Source organism: Dendrobates tinctorius, unplaced genomic scaffold (genome assembly GCF_039654945.1).
Source record: "Dendrobates tinctorius isolate UK_male_01 unplaced genomic scaffold, ASM3965494v1 ptg000112l, whole genome shotgun sequence".
Taxonomy (NCBI): Eukaryota; Metazoa; Chordata; class Amphibia; order Anura; family Dendrobatidae; genus Dendrobates; species Dendrobates tinctorius.
The window spans coordinates 2,648,079-2,657,348 of record NW_027361780.1 but is presented as its reverse complement, the minus strand read 5'-3'; positions in this window follow the sequence as shown (position 1 = coordinate 2,657,348).

Below are 9,270 nucleotides of genomic sequence, written 5' to 3'. Positions count from 1 at the left end.
AGCCGCGGGCTGGAGCGAGGCGGCCGCGGGCGACCACGGGTAGGCCGCAGACACAGGCTGAGGGGAGGCGGCCGCGGGTTGAACTGGGGCTGCAGTGGCCGCAGGCTCGAGCGGGGCAGCAAGTCTCGGATGATCGCCTTGGCACCGTCCTTTTGGAGTCCTCGGTGAGTGTCTTCCCTGGCACTGGTAAGTCTCTCTATCTTTCAGTCGCTCCCACAGTCTCCTGCTGCCTCTGTCCCAGTCTGCTGACTCATCGTCCCGGGAATTCCCCACCTCCTTTATACTGGTCCCTCTTCCAGCCCTTCTGTCTGTCTCACCGGTCCGTCCCCAAATTCTGTCCCCCGGGGACTGTTTCCCCCGGAACCCAGATGACAGCTCCCTTGGTTCCGGCTCGGACACTCGATGGGGGCCGTTCCTCCCACACTCCCCCGCCCTGTAAGCTCGCCAGTCCTCGGGCGAGGGTTTTTGTAGACTTTGGTTAGTTTTTTGGGACGACAGTCCTTGTCGCCATACAAACTGGTCCTGTTCGTAACGTTCAGGGGGTTTGCCAGCTGTTGACCGCTCAGAGCATCGTAGTGCCAGTACTGGGGCGACCCGCAGATGCGACGGGGAAGTCCTCTTCATCATCCAGGTCCCAGATCGTGGGCAGGGGGTCGGGGACCTGGAGGGTCGGTTCGAGCTGCGGGGGATCGGTAGACGTACAAGGTCGTAACATGTTAGGGTGCACAACCCGAGTGAGAGGCGCGTTGTTCCCTTCAGATTGTATTTCACACACAGGCCCATCGGAGCTTATTCGGCGCAACACTCGGTACAGGTTAACCTCCCACCGTGGTTCTAACTTGTTTTGGGGACATTGATCAAGTACGAGTACCCGATCCCCAGTCTGAAAGTCAATGGGTGGGGGCAGTGCTCCCCCCTGGTGTTCTAGATCCTAGAGCTTCGTATGGACGATATGGTGGAGGGTCTGCAGCCGGTGCCGGTGGTTTCGGACCCACGAGGATACCCCGGTCCAGGGTTGGGGTTCCTCCAGGTTCAATTCCACCTCCGTAATTTCTTTGCCTTCCCGTCCGAACAGCAATGAGTAGGGGGTGTAACCAGTCACTCGATGCACCCGATTGTTATATACCCACACCAGCTCGGGGACATATTCAGGCCAGCGGGCCTTGCAGTCGCTCTCCTGGGTGCGCAGCATTTGGATTAGTGTACGGTTGAATCGCTCGCAGGCCCCGTTTCCCTGCGGGTGGTACGGCGTAGTCCGCGATTTATCGATAACGTAAAGATGGTGTAGCTCTTCCATGACTTTTCCTTGGAAGCACGCTCCTTGGTCCGAATGTATTCGTTGTGGACAGCCGTACACTTGAATAAAGTTCTTACGAATCGCATAGGCGGCCGACTCCGCTGTTTGGTCTCGGGTGGGGGTGACCACGGCAAACTTGGTGAAATGATCCACCATAACAAAACAATGTTCATACCCCTGATAGGCAGGATCCATGGTCAGGTAGTCCACCGTAAGATGCTCCAGAGGGGCTGATGTTACAATAGTTTGCACCGGGGATCGTTGCGTGGGGGTTTAGCGAGCTCGCACGGGCGGCAGGTTCGACAAACTTCTACAGCAGCGTGTAAGCGTGGGTGGTACACTATCTGCTGCAACCATTGTAAAGTCTTTTGAGTACCAAAATGAGCCCCCTTCTCATGGCCTTCCCAGGCCAGTTGGTTGAGATGGGCTCCGGGCACGATCACCTGCCACATGTTAGGAGTCGGATTTCTGCGTTTACTCAGCAGGGATCCAGATCCTCACATTCTGCACTCTCCTCCTATTTTTCCACTGCAGAGGAGATTGCCTTGCAGCAAATCTCTCCTGAGGCTAAGTCCTTCTGTCCTCTTACTGGGCGTGCTCATGGGACGATCTCCCATTGGAGATCGGGAGTCATGTGCTCAGGTCCGGCTCCAGTTCTCATTGGTCCATCTCAGAGATCTGGAAGTGTGCAGAAGGTCCCGGCTGCTATAAAAGGTCCGCCATTGCGCTTGCGCCTTGCCTTTGTCGTTTAGCGCAGTGTCCACGCCGCGCTGCAGTTGCAGCCTCCATTGCGTTCGCAGTTGCAACGCCATGCACACTGTAGGTCTAGACGGATGTAGTGCCGCCATCTTGGGCTACTCCTGTGACCTTATACCGTGTGTGCGTTTTTTACTAAGTACTGTGTGTACAACAGGCTCAGTCATTTGTGTTTGTACCTTTTTGCATCTCTGTGAGTTAACTGAGATTGCTCTGCGCACCTGGGTGAAGTTTAACCCTGTGCGCATTACTGCCATATTGCTCCTGCCACCACTTAGCAGCGGTTATATCACCTACTGCACGGTGGACCCCGAGCGGCAAACGCACTTTAATTAATTTTTATTTATTGCGTTCCGCCGTTCCTAACACCGTATCGTAGCTGACGTGGTTCGTGACATGGCTTTTCGATATAAAAGTCCCTTTTTGATGACTAGTTTTTCCCACTGGCGCAACATCAGCAACATATCTTGGGTCAAAGTCTGTCTCTGTGAGCCCGTGGGCAACTTACCGGTGGCCAGGAGTCCAATTTCTGTATCTTCTTGTTGCTGCTGGATCCAGTTGTCGCAGGGCTGTTCCAGCATCCCTCCTAGGAGCCCCGGATGAGGTGCTTCTTGCATGTTGACTGTAGGCGCGGCTGTGGTGAGGGCGAGCGTCGTCTCGACTTCTCCCTGGGGTGGTGTGTCGGATTCTAGAGAGCGCGTCGGTGTGCACGTTTTCAGCTCCCCGTTTGTAGATGATCTTATTGAATTTGGGCATCCGAGCCACCCACCGCTGTTCGAGGGCCCCCAGGTTGGCATTCTCCAAATGGGCTAACGGGCTGTTATCGGTCCGCACTACTACTTCGGAGCCCGCCAGATACTCTGCAAATCGCTCCGTCATTGCCCACACTACCGCGAGGAGCTCGAGCTTAAAGGAGCTGTAATTGTCCGGGTTGCGTTCTGAGTCGTGCAGCGACCGGCTACCGTAGGCGATCACTTTCTCCCGGCCGTCCTGCACCTGTGACAACACAGCTCCTAGTCCCTGGAGGCTCCCGTCGGTATGCAGGATGAACGGTTGCGAAAAATCCGCATATGCCAAAACCGGGGCGTCTGAGAGAGCAGCTTTGAGATCTTGAAATGCATCCTCTTGCGGTTGCTGCCAATGGATCTTCCTTCCATTCGCCCTGGTGAGAGCCCCCTTCAGCAGGTTTTGCAGAGCTCGGCGTGCAAAATTCTTCACGAACCTACGGTAGTAGCCGGCCAACCCCAAGAAGGCCCGCACGTCCTTCACCGTCTCGGGGGTAGGCCAACCCCGGAATGGCAGCGACCTTTTCCAGGGATGGTCGGACGCCCTCTGCCGAGACGGTATGCCCCAGGTACTCGATCTGGGTGCAGAACAGGTGGCATTTCTGGGGCTTTACCTTTAACCCGTACTTCTGCAGCCGGCCAAGCACCTGCCCCAACCGCCTCAGGTGGTCCTCGAACGTGGCGGAATAGATGATAATATCGTCCAGGTATATCAATGTGGCTTCAAAGTTGAGGTGTCCTAGACACCGCTCCATCAACCGCTGAAAAGTTCCTGGGGCGTTGGCCAGCCCAAACAGCATCCGATTGAACTCTGATAGTAGAGATGGCTAGCACTCGACTGAAACGTGTGGATGTACTGACAAGGGACCCGACAGTCCCGTCAGCATAAGTTCAATATAGAGTCACTGCACACGTGAATTTTGATTCAAGTGAAGAAATATTTATTTTTATTTATATTTGACGGTGAAGAAGCGACAGCTTTTGACGTTTCGGCCTCACAATGGCCTTTATCATAAAGTCGCTGAAAAAATAAAACATACATAACAAAAATCAGAGAAATATATACAAAATAAAAGTATACACAATAGCATGCAGGATATGGAATGAGTATCTCACAGGGGTGCATTTTAACTAAGTCACATGCCGTATGATCATTGGAGAGCATAGAGACATTTGAAAGGCAAAGGAAAAGGAGAAAGAAGGCAAGGCGGCAAACAAAATATAACTACATAGAAAAATAATCCTACCCCTTTAGAGAAGAAAGGTTGCAGTCACCGGTTAAATAGTTTCACTGTTAGGCAATGTTTCAAAATTCAGTGGATTGTCCTGTAAGTGGGAATTAAACATCCCCCGTAATCCGAACCTCGCACCTCCGCCTCCAAGACTTCTCTCGTGCTGCTCCAGCTCTCTGGAATGCACTTCCCCAGGCGATCAGACTGATACCTAGCCCTGACCTATTCAAGCGCGCTTTGAAAACCCATCTCTTCAAACAAGCCTAACCACATCAACTACCAAGCAAGCTAACTTTGCCCTGTTCCCTCCTTCCAAATATTATTCTGAATCTGCACCCTACTATTCATCTGTCTCCACACCCTTCATGCACATGATAACTGCACTTGATACTTGTCTATTGCACTTAAACACACGGGCTGATGACCGGATCATGCAGCTTTATATGAAAATCCCTATTATAATTGCCAGACCTGAATTAACAAGCATTTTTCACCTACTGTGTCCCCCCATTTCCTTGTAGATTGTAAGCTTGCGAGCAGGGACCTCACTCCTAATGTCACTGTTTGAATTGTCTTAACTTGTATTATTTACTGTCTGTACATGTCCCCGCTTAATTGTAAAGTGCTGCGGAATATGTTGGCGCTATATAAATAAAAATTATTATTATTATTATTATTAATTAAAAGATGCGCACAAAAATTATGTAGTCTGCTGGTTATAATGTCAAAAAGACATATAGAAAAAGAGGAAATTATGAAAAACAAATCATAGCAAAAGCCCTAAAGATTACAGCAGTGCATTATAGTACCTAAGACTGGTATGTTTGACCTTGTAGTTATGAATATAAGAAATGCAATCAGTGAAAAGGTTAGGAATAGCTCCAAGGTCAATGATATTGATTTTTAGGATGCCAAAGGTTTGTTTGTCGTATGATAAAATTGCATTAAAATAAGAAACGTGACCACATGGGGACAAAAAATGGGGGGGGGTTGTATTAATAATATAATTATTCACATGAGGTGCAATGCAATGTCAAAATCAGTGTAAAAATACATATAGATGCATATGGAGTACCTTTCTGACAAGTGGTCCTAATTCCTGGGGGTCCACGATTGTGGAGATGTGCCCAAAGCAAATTGCCTTGAAGGAAAAGAGGGTTTCTTTATAAATATGTAAAAGGAACTCAATTGGTGATGCAGCGATAATTAAATAAAGGCATGTTACTTACTATCATTGGTGGCAGTGGGAGATGCAGGCACCGCCGTGCCCGTGCAGTGAATGAGCGCTGTGTCTGTGTCAGCGTCCCTGTTATTGTCTGGGTCAGTCACCTGACCGGAAGTGACGTCAGACGCCTGCATTGTTGAATGCAGTATTGTCGCCCCATGTGGGGAACCACCAAAAAGATGGCGCAGGGAGACCGCGCTTGCGCAGTAGCGCATGGTAAATATCATGGCATTGTATAGAGCAATTGTGTAGTACTATATGAGGAAACCATAGAAAGATGGCGCTGGGAGACCGCACTTGCGCAGTAGCGTCTGATAAAAGTCTTATGTACAGTCATATGTAAAAGTTTGGGCACCCCTATTAATGTTAACCTTTTTTCTTTATAACAATTTTGGTTTTTGCAACAGGTATTTCAGTTTCATATATCTAATAACTGATGGACTCAGTTACATTTCTGGATTCAAATGAGGTTTATTGTACTAACAGAAAATGTGCAATCTGCATTTAAACAAAATTTGACCGGTGCAAAAGTATGGGCACCCTTATCATTTTCTTGATTTGAACACTCCTAACTACTTTTTACTGACTTCCTGAAGCACTAAATTGGTTTTGTAACCTCATTGAGCTTTGAACTTCATAGCCAGGTGTATCAAATCATGAGAAAAGGTATTTAAAGTGGCCACTTGCAAGTAGTTCTCCTATTTGATTCTCCTATGAAGAGTGGCATCATGGGCTCCTCAAAACAACTCTCAAATGATCTGAAAACAAAGATTATTCAACATAGCTTTTCAGGGGAAGGATACAAAAAGTTGTCTCAGAGATTTAACCTGTCAGTTTCCACTGTGAGGAACATAGTAAGGAAATGGAAGAACACAGGTACAGTTCTTGTGAAGCCCAGAAGTGGCAGGCCAAGAAAAATATCAGAAAGGCAGAGAAGAAGAATGGTGAGAACAGTCAAGGACAATCCACAGACCACCTCCAAAGACCTGCAGCATCATCTTGCTGCAGATGGTGTCACTGTGCACCGTCAACAATACAGCGCACTTTGCACAAGGAGAAGCTGTATGGGAGAGTGATGCGAAAGAAGCCGTTTCTGCAAGCACACCACAAACAGAGTCGCCTGAGGTATGCAAAAGCACACTTGGAAAAGCCAGTTACATTTTGGAAGAAGGTCCTGTGGACTGATGAAACAAAGATTGAGTTGTTTGGTCATACAAAAAGGCGTTATGCATGCGCTGTATTGTTGACCGATGCACAGTGACACCATCTGCAGCAAGATGATGCTGCAGGTCTTTGGAGGTGGTCTGTGGATTGTCCTTGACTGTTCTCACCATTCTTCTTCTCTGCCTTTCTGATATTTTTCTTGGCCTGCCACTTCTGGGCTTAACAAGAACTGTACCTGTGTTCTTCCATTTCCTTACTATGTTCCTCACAGTGGAAACTGACAGGTTAAATCTCTGAGACAACTTTTTGTATCCTTCCCCTGAAAAGCTATGTTGAATAATCTTTGTTTTCAGATCATTTGAGAGTTGTTTTGAGGAGCCCATGATGCCACTCTTCATAGGAGAATCAAATAGGAGAACTACTTGCAAGTGGCCACTTTAAATACCTTTTCTCATGATTTGATACACCTGGCTATGAAGTTCAAAGCTCAATGAGGTTACAAAACCAATTTAGTGCTTCAGGAAGTCAGTAAAAAGTAGTTAGGAGTGTTCAAATCAAGAAAATGATAAGGGTGCCCATACTTTTGCACCGGTCAAATTTTGTTTAAATGCAGATTGCACATTTTCTGTTAGTACAATAAACCTCATTTGAATCCAGAAATATAACTGAGTCCATCAGTTATTAGATATATGAAACTGAAATACCTGTTGCAAAAACCAAAATTGTTATAAAGAAAAAAGGTTAACATTAATAGGGGTGCCCAAACTTTTACATATGACTGTACTTAGGAGGAACGCCAGTAGGCGGAATTATCCCATGGAAAGTGTCACTATGGACGAAAATAGCAGGGAGGGATGCTGAGAATACAGGCTCAATAAAGAGAAAATGAGTAAATCTATATATGTTCTATAATGCAAACCATAATAAACATAAAGGTTGAAACATGCAGCATGATTACAGCAAACTAATACACAGATAAAATGGTGACATTATTATACTGTAGGAGTCCAAACTTAAAATAAAGGGGGAAAAAAGGAAAATAAATAGAAGGGATTGTTTCAGAAAGAAAGGAAAAGGATGAATTTTATTAAGATTCAGGAAGAGAAAGGAATAAAAAAGGAAAAATAAGGACCTGTAGTATAACCTGTTGAGAATAAAGGTGTTCATAAACTCAAAAAATTAACCAAATCAAAAGAATACGATTTATGCTTAGGGAGGTGAAAAATAAAAAAAATTTTTTTGAAAAAAGCAGAAAAAAAAGGGGAAGAAAAATAAAAAAGAAAAATAAAAGATAAATGAATAAATGAAAATGATATACGGAGAAATGAAAAAAAAAAAAGGGGGATATTGAAAGGTGAAAAAAAAATTTAAAATTAAAAAGAAAAAAGGGGGGAAAAATTAAATGAAAATATAAGGAGAAAAAAATTCCTTAAAAAAAAAGGGGGGGGGTTAGTTACATGTCTTACCGCCATGGAAGATGTCAAAAGGGACTAGCATTCACATGGTATGTCCATCCACCCAGCTCTCATGCTCTCCTGCTGTCTGTCTATGAAGGACACACAGTGCATCACCCAGCTTTGCACATAGACTTGCCTCTGCACCTAGCATTCACATGGTATGTCCATCCACCCAGCTCTCCTGCTGTCTGTCTATGAAGGACACACAGTGCATCACCCAGCTTTGCACATAGACTTGCCTCTGCACCTAGCATTCACATGGTATGCCTTTCAGCTAACCCCAGCTTACCCCAGTGTTATTTATGACCTTGTTTACTCTGGCTTGATCATATACATCTGGTCCACTCTTAATTGTCTGGCCAAGATGAGCAGAGACCACTCCTCTCTGCTTCACACCTGACTGCACTTAGTTGTACATATATTGCAGAGTACAAGTCTGCATAGACTTCAGTCTGCATTGTGATTGCTATAAGTGTGTGCTAGAAGTGTGAAGATTAATTTAAGAATTAAAACCAGAAGGATGTATACAGACTGTGCCCTGCTACCTGCCACCATCGCACTCTAACAAGCATCTCTATTCTACCGACAGGTATGTCCATCCACCCAGCTCTCCTGCTCTCCTGCTGTCTGTCTATGAAGGACACACAGTGCATCACCCAGCTTTGCACATAGACTTGCCTCTGCACCTAGCATTCACATGGTATGTCCATCCACCCAGCTCTCCTGCTCTCCTGCTGTCTGTCTATGAAGGACACACAGTGCATCACCCAGCTTTGCACATAGACTTGCCTCTGCACCTAGCATTCACATGGTATGTCCATCCACCCAGCTCTCCTGCTCTCCTGCTGTCTGTCTATGAAGGACACACAGTGCATCACCCAGCTTTGCACATAGACTTGCCTCTGCACCTAGCATTCACATGGTATGACCATCCACCCAGCTCTCCTGCTCTCCTGCTGTCTGTCTATGAAGGACACACAGTGCATCACCCAGCTTTGCACATAGACTTGCCTCTGCACCTAGCATTCACATGGTATGTCCATCCACCCAGCTCTCCTGCTGTCTGTCTATGAAGGACACACAGTGCATCACCCAGCTTTGCACATAGACTTGCCTCTGCACCTAGCATTCACATGGTATGCCTTTCAGCTAACCCCAGCTTACCCCAGTGTTATTTATGACCTTGTTTACTCTGGCTTGATCATATACATCTGGTCCACTCTTAATTGTCTGGCCAAGATGAGCAGAGACCACTCCTCTCTGCTTCACACCTGACTGCACTTAGTTGTACATATATTGCAGAGTACAAGTCTGCATAGACTTCAGTCTGCATTGTGATTGCTATAAGTGTGTG